Below are 13,041 nucleotides of genomic sequence, written 5' to 3' on the forward strand. Positions count from 1 at the left end.
TGTTTGACCCAAACTTTATAACCATTAGGCAAGGCTATATTTTTGAGATTACACAGTAAATTTGGCCCATCAAAAATTTGTCATTTTGCCATTTAAGAATTGCAAATTCCATCTTGCCAATTAAGGATTGATAAACCTCAAACCAGGTAAAAATCCTACCAGCCTTTTCCACAGTAAATCACACCTTACAAAAATACATTCTTTGACCAATGTTTGGCTTTGTTCTTACACACTTAACAGGAGAAGGTACTCTTCACTGATCTTACCACACAAGATGCTACAGAAAGAATAAACATATCAAGGGCCAAATACGAGGCAGTAATCCTCTTAAAAAGGAGGAAAATCTTCTAAAGGTTAAGGATTGTGACCAAGAAAAGTCTCAACTGAGAACCTTTTTTAAAAATTTAAGTGCTAAGAAATGTGTGCCACAAGTTCTAAAGTTATTGCTTCCTCTTATTTCTTCAATTTAAAAAAGAATATAAATTATACAAAATATTTTCTTGTATTATTTCCAAGTTTCTCAAGCAAACAAAGGTTTATTGACTTAATTAAACTATATTGTAATCCTTTGTTATGTCTTTCCAAATAGCCTTTAAGCCTTTTGATTCAGGGAGAGTTTCTTTTTAGTATTTATAGCCCTAGAAACCACAGTAGCTGGCATATAGGATCAATAAGTACATATACATATATGTGTATATATATCTCTATACCTGAATCACTTCGCTGTACATTTGAAACTAACACAACATTGTTAATTAACTATACCTCAATTAAAAAAATAAAGGAGAGAAATGGCTAAAAAAATCTAATAGCTTTTCAAACAATGATTTAAATAGCAAATATTCAGAGGAAATTTACATCATTTTTTAAAAAGATAATATAATTTTAAAAGATAGAAGAGTATTTTTTTTTAATTTTTAAGAACTTTTATTGAGATACAGTTAACAGACAATAAACTGCATATATTTAGAGTGTACAATTTGGTATCCCAATCTCCCAATTCATTTCCCCCCCAGCCCTCCCCGCTTTCCCCACTTGGTGTCCATAAGTTTGTCCTCTTCATCTGTGTCTCTATTTCTGCCTTGCAAACCGGTTGATCTGTACCATTTTTCTATAGTCCACATATATGTGTTAATATACGATATTTGTTTTTCTCTTTCTGAGTCACTTCACTCTGCATGACAGTGTCTAGGTCCATCCATGTCTCTACAAATGTCCCAGTTTCATTGCTTTTTACAGCTGAGCAATATTCCATTGTATATATGTACCACATCTTTTTTATCCATTCATTTGTTGATGGACATTTAGGTTGCTTCCATGTCCTGGCTATTGTAAATAGTGCCGCAATGAACACTGGAGTGTATGTGTCTTTTTGAATTATGGTGTTCTCTGGGTATATGCCCAGCAGTGGCATTGCCGGGTCATATGGTAGTTCTGTTTTTAGTTGTGCAAGGAATTTCCATACTGTTCTCCATAGTGGCTGTATCAATTTACATTCCCATCAACAGTGCAAGAGCGTTCCCGTTTCTCCACATCCTCTCCAGCATTTACTGTTTCCAGGCCTTCTGATGATTCCCATTCTAACCGGTGTGAGGTGATGCCTCATTGTACTTTTGATGTGCATTTCTCTAATAATTAGTGATGTTGAGCAGCTTTTCATGTGCCTCTTGGCCATCCGTATGTCTCCTTTGGAGAAATGCCTATTTAGGTCTTCTGCCCATTTTTTGATTGGGTTGCTTGTTTTATTGATATTGAGCTGCATGAACTGTTTATATATTTTGGAGATTAATCCTTTGTCTGTTGATTCGTTTGCAAATATTTTCTCCCATTCTGAGGGTTGTCTTTTCGTCTTGCTTACAGTTTCCTTTGCTGTGCAGAAGCTTTGAAGTTTCATTAGGTCCCACTTATTTATTTTTGTTTTTATTTCCATTACCCTAGGGGGTGGATCAAAAAAGATCTTGCTGTGATTTATGTCGAAGAGTGTTCTTCCTATGTTTTCCTCTAGGAGTTTTATAGTGACTGGCCTTACATTTAGGTCTTTAATCCATTTGGAGTTTATTTTTGTGTATGGTGTTAGGAAGTGTTCTAATCTCATTCTTTTACATGTAGCTGCACAGTTTTCCCAGCACCACTTATTGAGGAGGCTGCCTTTTCCCCAATGTATATCCTTGGCTCCTTTGTCATAAATTAGTTGACCATAGTTTATCTCTGGGCTTTCTATCCTGTTCCATTGATCTATATTTCTGTTTTTGTGCCAGTATCATACTGTCTTGATCGCTATAACCTTGTAGTATAGCATGAAGTCAGGAAGCCTGATTCCACCAACTCCGTCTTTCCTTCTCAAGATTGCTTTGGCTATTTGGGGTCTTTTGCATTTCCATACAAATCGTAAAATTTCTTATTCTAGTTCTATGAAAAATGCCATTGGTAATTTGATTGGGATTGCATTGAATCTGTAAATTGCTTTGGGTAGGATAGTCATTTTCACAATGTTGATTCTTCCAATCCAAGAACATGGTATGTCCCTCCATCTGTTTGTGTCATCTTTGATTTCTTTCATTAGTGTCTTATAGTTTTCTGAGTATAGGTCTTTTACCTCCTTGGTTAGGTTTATTCCTAGGTATTTGATTCTTTTTGTTGCAATGGTGAATGGGATTGTTTCCTTAATTTCTCTTTCTGATCTTTCATTGTTAGTGTATAGACATGCAAGAGATTTCTGTGTGTTAATTTCGTATCCTGCAACTTTACCAAATTCATTGATTAGCTCAAGTAGTTTTCTGGCGGCATCTTTAGGATTTTCTATGTATAGTATTAGGTGATCTGCGAACAGTGACAGTTTTACTTCTTCTTTTCCAATTTGGATTCCTTTTATTTCTTTTTCTTCTCTGATTGCTGTGGCAAGGACTTCCAAAACTATGTTGAATAGTAGTGGCGAGAGTGGACATCCTTGTCTTGTTCCTGATCTTAGAGGGAATGCTTTCAGTTTTTCACCATTGAGAATGATGTTTGCTGTGGGTTTGTCATATACGGCCTTTATAATATTGAGGTAGGTTCCCTCTATGCCCACCTTCTGGAGAGTTTTTATCATAAAAAAGATGGAAGAGTATTTTTTAAAGTCAACAGTACGTTGCTAAATTTGCTAGTCCCTAATTTATTGCACTTTGACATGACTTTGACTAAGAAAAAAAATTTTTTTTCTCTTCAGATGTTCTTAGTTTTTCTAGAGTTTAAACTGATGTAATTTAAAGTTGGTTACTTTTTAAAATTAAGGATTCACATACTAAAACATTCTTCAGTTACCTGTTAATTCCCAGAGAGTAAAATTCTTTATATTCATGAGTTGTATTAATTTAATTTGTCAGTTTGTAGCTATCTGTATATGAATTTGTAACACACACTACCGTATGGTTGACCCTTGAACAACATGGGTTTGAATTGCACAGGTCCTCGTATACAGGGATTTTTTTTTCAAAATTAAATACTGTGGTACTACGCAATCCATGGATGGTTGAATCTGCTGAGAGTTGAATCTGTGGATTCTGGGAAACGTCAGACACAGAGAAACTCTGGATACTGAGGGCTGACTACACTCATACTTGGATTTTTGCCGTCATACAGGGTCAGCAACCCAACCCCCAGATTGTTCAAGGGTCAACAGTTCCTTTAAAAATAACACCACTCATAAGCTTATTTATTGTAGTATTTTTTAAACCGTGAAATATTAGAATGCCCATACATAGGGGATTCGTTGAATAAAGTATGATACATCCACGTGTACCATAGAGTACTATGCAGCTGTGAAAAAAGAGTAAGGAAGATCTCTATGAAGTGATACAGTGATTTCTAGAATATAGAATATATTAACTGAAAATAACATAATACAAAAGAGTATTTACCCTTCATGTAAGAAAGTCTACTGCCCTCATGTAAAAAAGAAAGGATATAAGAAAGTTTGTTACTTGTAGCCAAATAATTTTAATAAACTCAATGTGATGTAGGGCGTGGCTTATAAAATAATTAGAAAGTCACTGACTTTTGAAGTCATGAGCATCTAGGAAGGGGCTGCAGTAGGAAACTCTCTAGCTGTACCTTCCTAAATGTGTTAGGATCCTTCTCAGCAGCTACTGAACAGGCTCTCACTGGACTTATCCAGCCCTCTACTGGGAAGGTCCCAATGAGACTAGTCCTTATCATCTGGGTACTATTACTACAAGTTCGCTATGGTTATTGTTTGATTAAGGTACTGTTACTGAAACTGTAAAAAGTTGTACTTTTGAAAAGACAGACTTACTAGTGGGAATCACCCTGAAGGTTCAGAAGTAAATGAAGCTGGTAACCTGAGCCAGGACCAGTGGCTTTATCACCGGAGGTTCTCGCTGGGATCTGTTACGACTATTCGAATCATTCACTTAGCAAGCATTGATTAAATGCCTTTTATTAGCCAGGCACTTTGTGAAAGATAAAAAGACAAATAAAACATGGTTCATATCCTTAAAGAGCTCTCAAGTCTAGTAGAAGGAGATATGTAAGCAAAGAAATAAAAGATGTGCATCACATGTACTCAGGACACTGCCAGGGCCAGTGGAGGAACAGCTGGTTTTCCCTGGGAAGACCAGTATGAAGAAAGGCTCCCAAGGAGAGGTGACAATTGAGTTAATCTTTAAAAATGGACAGGGAAAACCCAGGGAGAGAGGGACTGGGGTGTGTATTCTAGGAGGATGGAACTGCTCCAAGCAAGAGCTTCATGCAGGGGGAGGTCTACATGTTTCAGAAAGGTCTGGCGGGAGGTGGGAAGAGTTGTCCTGGCTATGGTAAGGCTGAACTCCAAGTGCACTGCAGTAGCATCTGTGTATTTATACAGACTCTAATGAATGTCATTCCCAACAACAGAACAGGGTGGCTGGTGGGCAGATGAAATAAGGCAAGGGAGAGGAGAATCAGCAGTTATGCAACTTGAGGACCCCCCAACAGCTCCATTCTGGAAAACCATTAAGATGATTTTACACAATTTCTTACCTGAACAGAGATCAGCAAAAGTGTACATGTACACGTGAACAATTTTCTTTTTAAAAAGATTGAATTGTTTTACCTCACTACTATCATATTTACTACTATTACTTACAATTAGCATTTTATTTGTTATTACTAGAACATAATTAATATGCTAATATCGCTCTACTAATCTGCTTTACTAATGTCATAGGACACTTACATTATGAACTCTTTCATTCTCAGAACCCGTTTTGTATTTGCTGTACCTAAATTTGTCCTGTTACTATTTCTTCCAGGAATGCCTTCCCATCACACCTTAAAAAAATTATAGACATTTGTTGTGTAATAAAAGCTTTAAAACAGGCATCTTGGACCCAGCAATTCCTCTTTGGGGAATTTCCTGTAAGGAAACACAAAGCTTTTTGCAAAAGTTTAGCATCCTGTATAACTGCTAGGTTATACAGTTGCTAGGTTGGGAGAGCAAAAATTTAATGACAATTATCAAACAAAATTACGTAACACAATGTAGCCATTAAAGTGATATTATGGAACTGTTTTTGTTAATAGGACAAAAAATACACATACTTTACTGTTAAAGCAGATTCCAAATGAGAATCTAGAGGGATTTTAATCCCCTTCTTGAGACAGTTTTAGTAAATCACATTTTTCTAGACCTTAACCATTTCTCCAAAGTTTTCAAACTTGTTGACATAAATTTTTTCATAATAGCATCAAGTTTTCTCTTATGTCTGCAGCATCTGTAGTTATGTCTCCCTTTTTATTCCTAATACTAGTTTATTATTTCTCAAGCATTTCTTATCTTGTCCAAGAAAAACTCTTCCTTCCTTCCTTCCTCTCTCTCTTTCTTCCTCTCTTCCTCTCTTTCTTTCTTTCTTTCTTTCTTTCTTTCTTTCTTTCTTTCTTTCTTTCTTTCTTTCTTTCTTGTGTTTTTATTCTCTATTTCATGTTCTTCTATTTTGGGTATATTTTAAGTTTATTTTTCCATTGCCTTAAGATGTATGCTTAGCTAATTTATTTTCATTCCTTTTTTTCTAATATAAGCATTTTTGGACATAAATTTCAGTTGGTTTGTCTCAGCCAGCTCAGTTTACTTTTTCTCTTCTCTCCTTTTATCACGTCTCGAGTTCTATCTCTAATTTGATCTCTTATTTCAAAGAGGAAATGTTTCCTAATTTTTTTTCTTCCATGGAGAAGTTTGTTCATATTTTCTTCTGCTTTGTGGTGTCTTTGTTCTGCTGTGTATTCTTTACCAGTTATTTAGGTTTTTTCCAGTGCCTTTACAGAGGTCCCATTCCAACTCTTTCTGATAATCTCTGGTCTTTGCATGGAGGCCATTCTTTCTGGCTTCACATGTGCTCCTGGCTTACAATTCAGCCTGGAATGTCCCTGGTGCTTTTACTGATCAAGACTGGTAATTGCAGGGCTGACTGTCACCCACCCTGTCTGCCCGTCCTGCCACTCCAACAGCAAGCGTGCTGGTCTGTGCATTTCCACACTCCGCCCCATTGTCCCATTTTCTCTGTCACTGAGGCCCCAGGGATGTGCTGGAACCCTATCAAAAGCTTTCAATTCCCAGGACAGGGTTTCCAGTTTCCCTCAGGGTCTGCTGCTTCCTTTTGGAAGGCTCTGCTTATTGTTAACAATCCACAGAACCATATATTTGCTCTCAGATTTCTTTTACAATTGGGTCCAAATTTTACTTTATTTAGCAGTAATTATTCGTGTAATGTGGTTTTCTAATTGTGCTCTGTTTCCTTAGTGCATTGAATAAGGAATTTGCATCTCTGTTTCATACCCCCCACAGTTACCAGGCCAGCTTGGGACCCTAACCTGAGTTATCTGCCTTCGGTCCCTCCGCATTATCTTCACACGACACTACCATGGTTAATCTCCTAAAATCCGCTTACACTGTGGCACTTTCCTCTTCCATCACCTTGGTGGTGCTTTATGATCCTCAGCCTTTGACACTTGACCTAAGTCTACTTTCCCAGCCTCATTGTCACTGCATCCTTCATTAACCTGCCAGTAAATGCCACTTGTGCTTTCCTCACAGTCCCATTGCCCAATGAGGGTAAGCACCCTGCTTCTATGTTTTCTTGTGTCATAGTTAGTTATTTACACACGGGACTTCTCTCACTTCAAAGCAGCATCTATATGACTTCTTTATTCCACAGCATATGTCACAGCAACTTGCGCATTGGTGCTCAATACATGGTGACTACCACGAAGGTTCAATGCCGCATTTGCCACTGGAAATAGTAACTTGGGGATATGTTTCCTGGGAATCTGCGCAATATAAGGCACTTTTCCCAGGGTCTAACCCACTCCTGCAACCCCAGCTCTATCCCACCCTGCCCAGTTAAGTTGGAGGGTAAGATCCCTGCTTTGCATAACTGGCAAAGCAAACCTTAAGGTCCACATACAACAGGGCCTGAGAGCACTCCCTCCCCATGAATCTCATATCTGCAGTGTGTCCTCTCCTTTTACTACTGCTATAACCTAAAGCAGAATAGTCTTGATCTCAAATTTGTGTTGTTCTTATTTAAAAAGTAGGAACAGACTCACAGACATAGAAAACAAACTTATGGTTACCAAAGGGGAAAGTTGGGGGGCAGGGATAAGCTGGGAGTTTGAATTAACAGATACACACTACTGTATATAAAATAAACAACAAGAACATACTGTATAATACAGGGAACTGTATTCAATATCTGTAATAACCTATAATGGGAAAGAATCTGGAAAAGAATATGTGTGTGTGTGTATATATATATATATGACACATGTATAACTGAATCACTTTGCTGTACACCTAAAACTAACACAACTTGGTAAACTAACTATACTTCAATTAAAAAAAAACCCAAAAAACTAAAAACAGAAAGCAAACCTAATGATAACATTTTCTTGTGTGTATAAAGAAAAAATGCTAGATATTAATAGTAGGTATCTCCAGATTTTTGTCTTATGCTTTATTATTTCCTACACTTATCTATTTCCTGTAATAAATGTGTATTTTGCATTTTTAAAAGTATTAATAAATATTTTTATAGACACTTCTGAGAATAAATGTACAGCTCTCTCATAGGAATGCAAAAAATACATCCAGCAAATGGAGCAAAACCTTAGTCCAGAATTAAAATAGATTTTAAAAATACTAATGCTTACTACTGCAAGAATGCCATGTAGAGGGGATGTTTCTTAGTGACCAGGCATCAGTCAAAATGCACACTGGGTCTAGAATTTTCATGTTTATCAAACGTAATTTGTTTGACCTCTTCTACAGCCAAAGATGAGTCGTCTCAGAGGTAAGTGAGGGGGCTCTGAAGAGGGGACGTGCGGAACCTACAGAGGCTGCAGCCCAAGATGTCAACGTAGTGTCAACGTAATGTCGCACCTGCAAAGGACTTTGCAGGTCACATAGCTCATCAGTTTTCACACATCATTTTTTAGATTTTTCTCTGAATAAATCCCAATATATGAAGCCAACCAAACTAAAGCTATCCTAATTGAAGTGGGGAATGGGGACAAGAGCCATCCCAAGTCTTCTCTTTGTCCAAGCTTCCCCACCCTCTCACCCACCCCTGCCCCCGTGGTTGACATAATCAAGAACTGGCTATATGTAATCAACAGCTACGCATCCATAAAATACTTCTAAGAAGCCCTAGAGAAAACCACTAATGCAGTGCAATACTTTCGCTTTACCACTGAGAAAAAGGATGCTCAGAGAATTTCCAATTTGAAATTGAAACATATATAAAAACAAAAAAGTCATTAATTGCTTTCAAAAGAAAAATAATCAATAAGGACATTCAAAATGCACCAATAAATTCAACTCTAATAGATTCCACACATTTGACATCTGCAATTAGAATTTATGTTGAATTAAATTTCTGATATATTTAACTTTGGATTCACTTAAATCCTTCTTATGATTTATGATTTACAGTCCTTTTCATGGTTTAGGCAAACAATAGGAACTCAGCATTTCAGCTAAAGCTAGCTTTTGTGAATAATATAAGCATATTCTTGGGTAATATAAGCATATTCATTTGTATCAATAAAGTTTACTTATATCAATAAGATATCCTTAAGTTTTACTTCCTGTATAGTCTATATTTCAAAATGTAATTATAAACTATAACAAATAGTGATTTGATAGCATGAAGCTAGTCTTTCTTAGAACTTTTGCAATTCCATAAAAATCTGTCTAAACGATGTTTGCAAAGTAGAAGCAACAACCTATTTAAATGCATTCACCTAATGTTTCTTTTCAATACAAATCCAAATTTAACTTTCTTTAAAAAATCATTTTTAGAAAGTTTTCCTTTGTTTTGAACAACCATATCTACACGGAGCACTGCTTGTTTATTTCTAAGAGCTGCCTGCTCTCTGGTTTACAGCAGATATGTAGGTAGATTAAAAACTTTCACCTGTGGCTTTTCAGCATATTAACCATGTCCTAAGCTGGCAATTAAAAGAAAAACCCAAAGTAAATGCGATTTGGCAGAAAACGAGTTGGTCTTAAATTCTGACTTCTGCCTCTCCCAGCCCTGTGACCTTAAGCCTCTGTTTCCCCATGTGTTAAAACCAGAATAATTATACGGACTTGAGTAGGTTTTTAAACCATTATCTCTCAGTTCCAAATCCATCTTTTTATTCTTTGCTGTGTGATGTTAGGACTGGGACTCTGCAAACCATATTTTCATTTTGGAAGCTCTGCCAACAGGGGGTGCTGAGGGACAAAAGAAGGCTGGAGGAGCAAAGGGGCTTGCTCCTTCCTGTTTACTTCATGTTTCTGCCCGCAACACCTCAGCAATGATTCTTCTTGAGAGTGGCTTTTGGATTTCCGTTCTCGGGATCCCACCCCCAGCCCTACCCTCAGTCCCCTAGACCCTGCCTAATACGTCCCCTCAGAGATACCAGCACCAGCTGCCTGGGTCCCCACCCCCACAGGTGACCCACAAACCAGAGGATAATCACAGTTGCAGAGGTGCCCCCCAGGCAGTGAGGAGTCCAAGCCCCACACTGGACTTCCCAGCCCAGGGGTCCTGTACTGGGAAGACGAGCCTCCAGGACATTTGGCTTTGAAGGCCCGTGGGGCTTCCCTTTGGAAGAGCCAGAAGGCTGTGGGAAATGGACTCCACTCTTAAAGGCGCACACAAAATCTCACATTCTCCGGGACCCGGGCCAGAAGCAGTCATTTGAAAGGAGTCTGGGTCAGACCCACTTGCTGATCTTGGAGGGCCTCCTGGAGAGGTGGAGGCAATTGGGACTCACCCTGGGGACACAGACACTGGCGGCAGCCATTTGTGGGAGCTCATCCAGCCATGAGGACACTGGTGGTGGTAAACACCATTTCAGAATCCTCCCTCTAGCTTATTAGTGCCGGGACCAGGCCCCACCCACCAGCCAGTCTGCACTAGATCTGGAACGCCCCAGGCCAAGCAGCTAGCTGGGAAGGGACACAGTAGCGTCCATTAGCAGGCAGGCTGCTGAAGGATCCCCTGAACTCCAGTCATGTCGGGATGCAGCCCCACACACCAGAGGGCTGGCACTAGCCCCCAGGACTCCTGGGGCCCCACAGCCAGAGACCCCAGGGCCCAAGAACACCCATCAGTGGGCTGGCACTAGCCCTGGCCCCTCCCACCTGTGGGCGAACACCAACTTTGGGACCCCTGAGGCCCCAGAGCTAGAGACCTCAGGACTTGGATCTGCCCACCAGTAGGCTGGCATTAGCCCTGGGACCTGACCTGAACCACCAATGGGTGCAAAACAGCCCAAGAACCCTCTGGGCCCATGGCCCCACACACAAACAGGTGTACATAAGCCCTGGGATCACTGAGGCCCCACGGCCAGCTGTGTCAAGACACTCCTAGAGATTCATACAGTGTGAAGTGAGTCAGAAAGAGAAACAAATATCGTATACTAATACATATATGCAGAATCTAGAAAAAATGGTACAAATCAACTGGTTTGCAAAGCAGAAATAGAGACACACATGTAAAGAACAAACATATGGACACCAAGTGGGGAAAGTGGAGGAGGTTGGGGTGGGATGAACTGGGAGATTGTGATTGCCCTATATACATTACTAATAAGAAAAACATATCAAGTTGTACACTTTAAATATATGCAATTTATTATATGTCTTTATCTCAATAAAAGTTCTTAAAAACAAACAAACAAACCTGGTCTACTAACTAGCAGGCTGGTACTGAAACAGGAGGGAAGGGGGCAGGGCACAACCTTTGAAAGAATGGCATAGACTGAGGACATGACATGAACTGATTAGAACCAAATGGGTCCAAGATGGTAGACAAGTCAACTTCCAGGTGCCATGACAGTTCCAAGACTGACCATAAGGATCAAAGAGTGGGCAGTGGCCCAATTTCTGGGAATCCCTGCCCCTTCCTGAAGTAGCTGGAATACTCTGCCCACTCACTAGCCTATGAAATTACCCACCCTTACAAAAACTGACAACCCCCATACCATGGTGCCTTTCTTACCTTCTGAGATGGCCCACACTCTGTCTGTGGAGTGTGTTTCTCTCTAAATAAATCTCTAAATAAACTTCTTACCTATTTTTTTGTCTCTCACTGAATTCTGTCTGTGATGAGACATCAAGAACCTGAGCTTCATTAAGTCCTAAAACCAGCTGTGTGATCTCAGTTGGAAGATCTTGGGTTCTGGCCAGGTCTGAGTTCCAACTGTGTGGGTTTGAGTCCCAATCTGGGCTTAGGCTGGGTTCGAGTCCCAGCATTTGGGTTCAAGTCCCAATCTGAGGTACACGGTTTCAGTACCACTCCATAATAATCTTGGGCCCCAGCCCTGCCCAACAGCAGAATGCCCCAAGTTCTGGAACACCCCAGACCCTTCAACCACAGCCCCATCCCCCAGCATGCTGAACTGCCTCCAGGAACCCTGGCCCAGCAGCCAGCCACTGTGGGACCTAGATCCATCCACCAGTGGGCCAGCACTAGCCCTGGGATCCCCCTGGGCTTTGCAGCCAGCAGCCTCATGGCCTAGCCTTGCCCACCACTGAGCTGGCAACAGCACTGGGACTTCCCTAGCCATGCAGCTAGCCATGTCAGGATCCAGCCCCACCCACCATTGGCTGGCAGCCTTCACAGAAGGTAGGGCCTGGCAACAAATTAGACTAAGGGCCAGCCACACCTACCATTGCACCCACAGTAGTCAGCCCACCAAAAGAGAAGGATCCATGCAGCCCACATAGAGGGCACATCTAGAGCATACAGCACTGGTGACAAGAGGTCAGTGAACTGCTGGGCTCCAGAAGACATTTCCTATATAAGGGCACTTCTCCAAGATCAAGAAACATAATCAGCCTTCCAAATATATAAAAATAAAACCAGCAAATTAGACAAAATGAGGCAACAGTGGAATGTGTTCCAAATGAAGGAATGAGATAAAACCCCAGAAGAACTAAGTGAAGTGGAGATAAGCAATGTAACCAATAAAGAGTTGAAGGTAATAATCATAACAGTGCTCAAAGAACTCAGGAGAAGAATGGATGAACACAATGAGAAGTTTAACAAAGAGAAAAGATAAAGAACCAAACAGAGCTGAAGAATACAATTACTGGAATAAAAAAATACACTAGAAAGAATCAACAGTAGATTAGATGATATAGAGGAATGGTTCAGTCAACTCACAGACCGAGTAGTAGAAATTACTCAAGCTGAACAGAAAAAAGAAAAAAAAATTTAAAAATGAGGACAGTTTAAGAGACCTCTGGGATAACATCAAATGTCCTAACATTCACATAATATGAGTCCAGAAGGAGAGAGAGAGAGATAGAGAAAGGGGCAAAGAACATATTTGAAGACATAATAGCTGAAAATTTCCTGAACTTGAAGAAGGAAACAGACACCCAAGTCCAGGAAGAACAAGGAGTCCCAAACAGGATCAACCCAAAAAGGACCAAACCAAGACACACTGTAATTAGAATGGCAAAAATTAAAGATAAAAAAAGAAAATTAAAGCAAGAGAAAAGCCACAAGTTAC

Source organism: Hippopotamus amphibius, chromosome 1 (genome assembly GCF_030028045.1).
Source record: "Hippopotamus amphibius kiboko isolate mHipAmp2 chromosome 1, mHipAmp2.hap2, whole genome shotgun sequence".
Taxonomy (NCBI): Eukaryota; Metazoa; Chordata; class Mammalia; order Artiodactyla; family Hippopotamidae; genus Hippopotamus; species Hippopotamus amphibius.